The following is a 9,055-nucleotide window of genomic DNA, read 5'->3' on the forward strand; positions in this document are numbered from 1 at the left end:
TCTATGAATCTTTTTTTTTTATTTATTTATTATGAATTCTGACTATACCTATAAATAGTTTTCTTATAAATAATATTACAATTATTTAATCAATAAAATAAAAAATAAGAATTTAACCATTAACAATTTTGTAAATAAGAATACCTTATCTCTTTGGATATTCCAATACTAATCTTCGCGTTTAATCACTTTACTAGAAAACCTGGAATTCATATCCGAAGGTACTATTCGTTGCAAGATAATTAGGATGGAATTCCCCAGATTTTTAATAATATAATGGGTATGCTTTGGTCACGTGCCCCGTTTGTTCAGTTTATATTCGAAACTTAACTTAAAAGGGTGAAGTTATTACGAACGAAAACAATTTTTTGTTTAGTACGTTTTTGATCGCATGTAATTTACGGCTCGTCGGTGTGTCCACGTCTACGGCAGTAATTAGCGTCTCGAATATTCCTTTTGCGAATTATATGCAGTGCGTGAGTGATTTTTTATTCCATATACCTACGAACATATACGTACCTTTCGCTCATGCTCGTTTTGTTGGATTGTTTGTGATGGCTTCATCATCAACATCATCAAGTTTTACACTGGTACTGTTGCGTACAGTCAGTAAGTCTGTCTATTCACCAAGAGAGAAGACTATTATCCTGAATGTTCACGATGCTCTGGTTTCTCAGAATCCCACAAACACTGTTCGCAACATAGTCGAAAGTTGTGCCAACATGACTGGCATAGGAGAGTCAACTATATATAGGTTCCTATCAGAAAGAACAAAAAAAACGGTATAGCTAACCCAAACACAAACGAACACTTAAAGAGAGGGAAAAAGCCTATTGAAATTGATGAATTTGCCAAAAATGGTATTCGAAGGAAAATTCATGGATTTTTTTTTCAAAAAAGAAATACCAAACCTAAACAAAATTTTACAAGAAGTTAGAGACGACCCGGATTTGCCTCATATCGGACGAACTAAATTTTGGCAAGTTTTAAAAGAATTAAATTTCCGGTGGGAGAAATCAGACCGAAAATCACTTTTGATTGACCGGAAGGAGATAATATGTTGGAGAAGAAATTATCTAAGATCCATACGAAAATTCCGGGCTGAAGGAAGGCCCATCTTCTACCAGGATGAAACGTGGGTAAACTCAGGTCATACTCTAAAAAAAATTTGGTCAGATAAAAATATATTAAGCTCCAGGCAAGCCTTTATGGAAGGTTGGTCTACTCGTATCTCCCCACCTTCTGGTAAAGGCAGTAGATTAATAATTTCTCACATTGGCAGTGAAAAAGGATTTGTTGAGCATGGTTTGTTGGAATTTCAGTCCAAAAGCACAAAAGACTATCACGAGGAGATGACAGCTGATGTTTTCGAAGAGTATTTTGAGCAGATGATTGAACACATACCACCAAATTCAATTATAGTATTAGATAATGCACCTTATCATTCACGACTAGTAGAAAGACTTCCAACGACTGCGTGGAAGAAACAGGATATTCTTGACTGGCTGCGGAATAAGTATCTGCCTTACGAAGATGGAATGGTAAAAGCAGAACTTCTAAAAATTGCCCGGCAACACAAATCTAAGTTCAAGGAATACGTAGTTGACAAAATGGCGGAAAGGAGAAACATTACAGTCCTTAGACTTCCACCCTACCACTGCGAAATAAATCCAATTGAACTCATTTGGGCACAAATGAAAAGTTATGTGGCTATAAAAAATACGTTATATAAAATACAAGCTGTACGTGAATTGTTATACGAGTCTTTACAACATATTACAGAACAAAACTGGAAAGATGCAGTAAGGATGTAATAGAAGAAGAACAAAAAATGTGGGATCTTGATAACATAATTGATGCGACCGTATAGACACAACCGCTAATTATTAACCCTCAAGATGACTCGGATTCCGAAGTTGATCCTATTTATTTTGAATTTGAATAGTTTTCTAATCGTAATTATATAAGGTAAGTAATAATAGTTGTAATCGTAAGGTATTAAAGGGGAAAGGCGCAAAATGTCGCCTGTCAAAATGTTCAATGTGTTTTAAATGTATCCATTTTTTTTTCAAATCCTGAGAAAACTAAACAGCATTTTTGAAAAATTTAAAGGCAGAATGAAATATTTTTTAGAATAAATAAAAAGTTTCTTTTGCATGCAATATTTTCAATTAAAAATTATACTATATTTTCTCTTTTATTTCCACCCCTGTTACATAACATATTAAAATAAACATTGTAGAAGTTTTCAGGGACTTTCTGTCCTGAGTAATAATGTAATCTTTCATTCTGCGTTTAAATTTTTCAAAAATATTTATTAGTTTTCTCCGGATTCGAAAATAATGGATACATTTAAAACACATTGGAAATTTTGCCAGGCGACATTTGGCGCCTTTTTCCTTAATTAAATAAATTTATCTTTTACAAATGGCAAAAAACTGTTTATTTTTGAATAAAATAAATAAGTTTTATCAAAAAATACAATTTACATAAGTACAATTTAAAAAATATATTTATTTAGTTCAAATAAATGTTTCAATCATATACTCTACGACACTGGTCAATCATCTCTAACCATTCAAAATACCCCCGTAATAGGATTATAAGGTATTGTATTCCTTCAGATATAAGGTGGGTTAGTCGAAAACGTCTTAAACCGTCAGTTTTAGGTTGGTTTTTACTATTATATCGTATTACCTATCCTCTCTGTATTTCAGTTTTCTAATTAGGGTTAAACTTGTAGTGAGCTATCAACAAATTGTGAACCGACTGTAGTTTAAAAATACTGAAAAAGGGAAGATACTAGATTTCTTCTTCTTCTTTGTCAACCATTTTCCATCCACTCCTGAATGTAGGTCTCTCCCAATTGCTTCCATCTTTCTCTATCTTGCGCCAATCTAATCCACTGTTTGCCTGCCACTGTTCTTATGTCATCTACCCATCTTTTTTGAGGTCTTCCCGTGCTTCTTTTTGTCGTCCTTGGTCTCCATTCTAGAATTCTCCGTGTCCACCTGTTGTCATTATATCGGGCTACGTGACCTGCCCAGCGCCATTTCATTTTTGCAATTTCTTCCACAATATCCCTAATCTTCGTTCTACGTCTTATCTCGGTGTTTCTAATCTTGTCTCTTAGTGATATTCCAAGCATGATTCGTTCCATTGCTCTTTGCGTTTCTAATTTTTTAGCAGATTTTTTGGTAAGGGCTACTGTCTCCAAGCCGTAAGTACAAACTGGTAGTATGCATGTGTTATACACCTTTTTCTTTAAGTTTACAGGAATGGAGGTGTTTTTCAAGATATATGCTAATTTGCCGAAAGCGCCCCATGCCAGTTGTGTTCTTCTTTTAATTTCAGCATCTTGATTTGGTTTTCCTAGTTTGATAACATGACCTAGATATACATAATGTTCAACATTTTCTATGGTATGATTTTGTATTGTTATATTTGTCTAGTCTCGGCTCAGTATTTTTGTTTTGCTGTAGTTCATTTTTAAGCCTACCGCTCCTGAAACTGCATTTAATTGTTGTAACATATCATTTAGTTCTTGGATATTATCGGCTATTAAAACTATGTCATCTGCGAATCGCAAGTGGTTTAAATATGATCCGTCGACGTTGATACCCTTATTGTTCCATTCTAGTTTCTTAAAAATGTCTTCTAGAGCAAGGGTAAATAGTTTGGGAGAGATGGTGTCTCCTTGTCTTACTCCCCGTTGTAGTCTTATGGGATTAGTTTTTGTGCTTTCGTCCAGCTTTATCTGCATGGTTGCATTTTCATATATGTTTTTAATTATGTTAGTGTATCTTGAATCTATACGTGCATTTTCTAGAGATTCAAGATACTAGATTTAGTTACACAATATTGAGAACGAGAAGCTTTTGAATCTAGATATTTCGCAGCTATTTCATTCTTAAAAGATATTTTAACTAAAAATTCTCTTATTCAATTCAATATTCCAGTACATGATTCATTTCAGAATATTTTATTACCAAAACTTAAACTTCCTGTTTTTAATGGGGAATATGATCAATGGTTAGAGTTTAAACAATCATTTATATCAACTATTGATCAAAATACAACATTAAATCACAGCCGAAAATATAATTTTCTCACCGCTGCCTTAGATAGCTATATAAAAATAAATATGACAAAAATAAATTTAATAACAGAAAATGTCTTGTAAACACTAATATTCAATCTGTTATCAATATAACTATATTTGCTTAAAACTACATTTTTTCAGTTCAGGCATTTATTAGATAAAGTTTCGATACATTTATCTGTTCTTGGAAGCACGCAAATAAAACATAATCACTTTAGGATATAACTATGATTCGTAGAATTGATCATAAACTAGATAAAATTAATCAACATAAATGGAAAGAATTTCATACAAAGGCAGAGCTTCCTATACTGAGTTTCTAGATTTTTTTAAAGAAAGACACGATATATTGCAATCAGAATTTTATCAATTTCCTATTTAGTCAATTATGTAAAACAAGAGATACACAATTGCGTTCTCATGTCAATTTAGCTGTTCGCTACTCGGTTCGCTATCTCCAGTCCGAACTGTCTAGTGAATTTAGTAATTATTTTTTTGCGAAGTTAGTTACTTTTTGACAGACTCGAAGTGGTTGGAAATTACTATATAAGCACACGTCCTTATAGCCAATATTAATAGTAAACAAACTAAATAGTATATAAAATAGAACTTTACAAATTACCGACAATCAATATTTATTTATTTGCACCATATATAATAAATACTTATGTTAAATTATAACAACTAAAATATATTTTTTAAATATGTACTACCCAAAATTTGATGGGTTTAGTATACACTTCCACTATTTAGAATAATTCTTCTTTTTTTCAAAGAAAAAAGTCTGCAATAGTAGTATACTTGAGCTATTAATAGGTACTGAAAAGTAGGAATTGTTGTGTTGTAGGTTTCCGACAATGAATCTATCAAACTATGCCCGAGCTAAGCGAATGGAGTATATTAAGTTTAAATGCAATCTTTGTAAGGCTCAACACTCTATTTATTCATGTCAAAAATTTATGCAACTAAATATCAATGAACGATGGGACAAGATAAAACTATTAAAACTCTGTTCTAAATTGTTTAAGCGCGTTGGACATTTTCAAAATACTTGCAATTTAGGGTCTTGTAAAAAATGCGGACGAAAACATAATGATTTTACAGTTATCAATAAGATACAGTTATCAATTAAATAACAGTTCAAATTATGAATTCCTAGTATTTAATAATTCAACCACTCAATCAACTACAAGTGGTACTTACAATAATAATCAAACAAGTGAACAGTCTACTGTGCTATTTCAAACAAATTCAAGTTCTATGAATACCGAAGAAGGTATATCATCATCATCATTCTGGCTTTACAACCCTGCGTGGGTCATAGCCTCCCCAAGAATTGCTCTCCAGTCGTCACTATCGATCGCCTTTCTCCGCCAAGCACGTATTCCCATATTTCTCATGTCTTCATCGATGTTATCAAGGAACCTTGTTCTGGGTTTTTCTCTTCTTCTCTGACCAATGGGTCTATCAAGGAGCGTTTTTCTAGCTGGGTAATTTTGTGCCATCCGCATTACATGCACTATCCACCTCAGACGTCCTATCTTAACATGTTTTATCATATCAGGTTCCTGGTATATGCTATAAAGTTCGAAGTTGTATCGTCTTCTCCATTGTCATGCACTGCTCCATAATATTCGCCTTAGTTCTTTTTTTTCGAAACATCTTAACATGTTTTCATTATTTTTTGTTAGAGTCCAGGTCTCTGAACCATATGTTAGGACTGGGCGTATTATTCTTTTGTAGAGTTTTATTTTCATATTTCTCAATATAATTGTGGATTTAAAGAGGATATTGAGCCCAAAAAAGCATCTGTTAGCCATGCAAATTCTGCTGTTTATCTCTGCGGTAGTTTTATTTTTAGAAGCGCTCCCAGATATACAAATTCGTTTATTGCTTCGATGACGTCGTTTTCATTTTTGACAACATTTTTGACGACATTTTTGTTTGTTTGATTGATTTTTTTAAAGCTACATACGTCTCTCGTACATCGTTTTCCGTTCTCCCAACAATATTGATATCATCAGCATAGGCCGAACCAGTGGTTGTGATTTGTGACATACGTATTAAAAAATTAATTATGAAGTTATAAGTCCTTTCTCAAGTTATAAGTTGAGTACTATACATACAACATACTACAAAACCATGATCTCAGCCTTCTGCATTCTTTCCGTATCTCACATTTTTTCAAAAACAATATAATTTTCTTCTTTTTTCACTTAATTTCAACAGAGCCACCTAAAAACCATTTCATTTTCATAATTAAGGTTTATATACACCTGTAAATCATCCAGCTTATAACTTATCTCTTTACATTTCTCATGTACCTAGTGTTGCTTTATGACTGATAGGTCCTTTCTCAAGTTATAAGTTGAGTACTATACATACAACATACTACAAAACCATGATCCAACCATCAAATTCTGTTTATTTTATATAATAGTTTAACGAACACCTTAAGACCTTCATATCCATTAAGAATTAAAAACAAATCCCACAACTTAATTACCAGTAAAGCTGACACCATAATTTTTGTTTTACTTAATTTTAACAGAGCCAACCCACAACCATTCCATTTTCACATCTCAGATAATTATACACCTGCAACTCATTCAACTTATAACTTATCCTTTTATATTTCCCATGTACCTAGTGTTGCGTATGACAGATAGGGCCTTTCTTAAGTTATAAGTTGAGTACTATTCTATTAACATATTACAAAACCATGTCCCAACCATCAAATTTTATTCATTTCACATAATAGTTAATAAAATAAAACTTCCACACCACTTAGTCTGTTAACACCCTATCAGATATTTAATTTCATGTACTTATAACTTAATAAGTTTTACATTTACCAGGTACCAAATGTTGTTTTTTGACATACAGGGCCTTCTATAATCGAGTTATAAGTTAAATTTCACATGACCATTACACTACAAAAGTTTTATTCCATTCACACAAGTACACTTTCATATTTTAAATACATTCATTCTTATTCCACCAATATCAATAACTCATCCTTCTACATGTGTCTAGTTTCTATTTTCCAGGTACCAAATGTTGAAGAAATATAAAGGGCCTTATATTAAAATCTCTATTTCACTACACTACCACACACATGTATAGTTGGTTGCCTAACTATAACCACACAATCTTTTCTAAACATTTCATCTCATACATAATTTTAAAATAACAACATTGATGGTTGATACTGTTATATTAATTTAAAAATTTTTTACTCTAACAATTTTAAATAACGTTGGCTTTTGTCTTAAGTAGACACATACAGTTATATTGACTACTCTGTTACGACTTCCGTCCTAACTTGTCAACATTGTCATTTCAATCAGTTGCTTCCATAAAGTCCTCGTAGACACACCGTCTCAGGACTTGCAACTTCAACGTGGAGTCATATGTCGCCATGTTACCTAATCCAACGGTAACTTTAACATCATAAGTATTTATATGATATAATGTCGAACAAATGTAACTAATTATTTGTTAACGGGTTTTGACCCATATATTTAGTGGCTACATTCATGTACTCCTAGTAAGTATTAACCACACTTTTCTTTAACCTTGGTCAAAATTTTAACTTCATGTTCTTTTTAATTAAGTGGTTTACATATTTTCTAGGACACCGATGATGGAATGATGTATTCCGAAAACGTTTTGTCTAACACAGCCCGTTTGGGTTTTTAAATATATACCTTTTACAAAGGATTTAATTAATTTTTTAATATATGGTATACAGCCAAATACAGGAACGTAGATTCCTTGTGGAACATACGTATTACTTTTTCCAGAGCCAGATTGAATAGTATATAGAAGAGAGGGTCTCCCTGTCGCAGTCTATTATTTGTTTTAAAAAGTTCAGACAGTTCCTCTGAATTCGTACTCTACATTCAACTTATTCAAGAGTTAGTTTTGTTAAGTTTACCAACTAATTTGGTATTTCTAGCTCTTTCATTGCTTTGAACATTTCTCTTCTATTCACGGAGTCGTAGGCTGCTTTATCAAAAAGCAAATAATTACTACGGTAAAGATGGAATCAGACAGCTCGTAGAATGGCGCTCTTCGCTAGTTCACGTCGGCAAAGAGAAACAGAAAATATATTTAGTGAAAAAGAGAGAGACCACGGATGGCACCCCCATGTTAAGGTGCGATCTGATAGAACGTGGACTGGCTTTTACACATTTATTTCAAATGAACCTTATAATATCTATTTCGCTCGTAAACATTTTTGTTTAAAATTGTCTCGGCTACATATTTTATTTGAAATATTTTTTATACGGCGCTACGTACAGATTCTTGGTCCCCAAATTGACATTCTTAGCAAAATTCAGCTTGTTATTATGAATTTTTAAAGGTTCTGTGGCATTTTCGTCTCTGACGACTGGAGTAAACATTTTTATTATAAATTTAAATAAATAATCTTTCTATTATATGTACTTTAAACAGCTAAACAATGATTCGTTATTACATTTTGTTATGCCCTGAATGTAGTTTTTATTTTTAAATAATTTTAAATACTTATTTATTTTATGTCATACTAGTTTATTATTGTGTTTTTATTGCTTAGTTACCAACTACGTAATAGTGTACCAAAGATAACTTATTAGAAACATCTTCACTTTCATACTTATTAGAAACATTTCAAAACATTATTTAGAATTCACATAAAACTGGCAATTATGAAAGGATCCGGTGATATTTAGATTACCTGCGCAAACGTTGACTCATGTTTCATAGCTTGGGTGTCAAGTTTCTGTAAGGAAACGCCGGATCCAGAAGGTATGCCTGCTAGCATTCTTGAAACCTCATTCTTTAAAGATTATGCTGTCCTCTAAAACCGACGTATTCTTCCATCCAACATGGCGCTTCAACGTAGTCATACTGGCTCCAGCTTCTGCTGGAAAAGTTGCCGAAGTCCGACGCATGCAATGACCTGTG

Source organism: Diabrotica undecimpunctata, chromosome 1 (assembly GCF_040954645.1).
Source record: "Diabrotica undecimpunctata isolate CICGRU chromosome 1, icDiaUnde3, whole genome shotgun sequence".
NCBI lineage: Eukaryota > Metazoa > Arthropoda > Insecta > Coleoptera > Chrysomelidae > Diabrotica > Diabrotica undecimpunctata.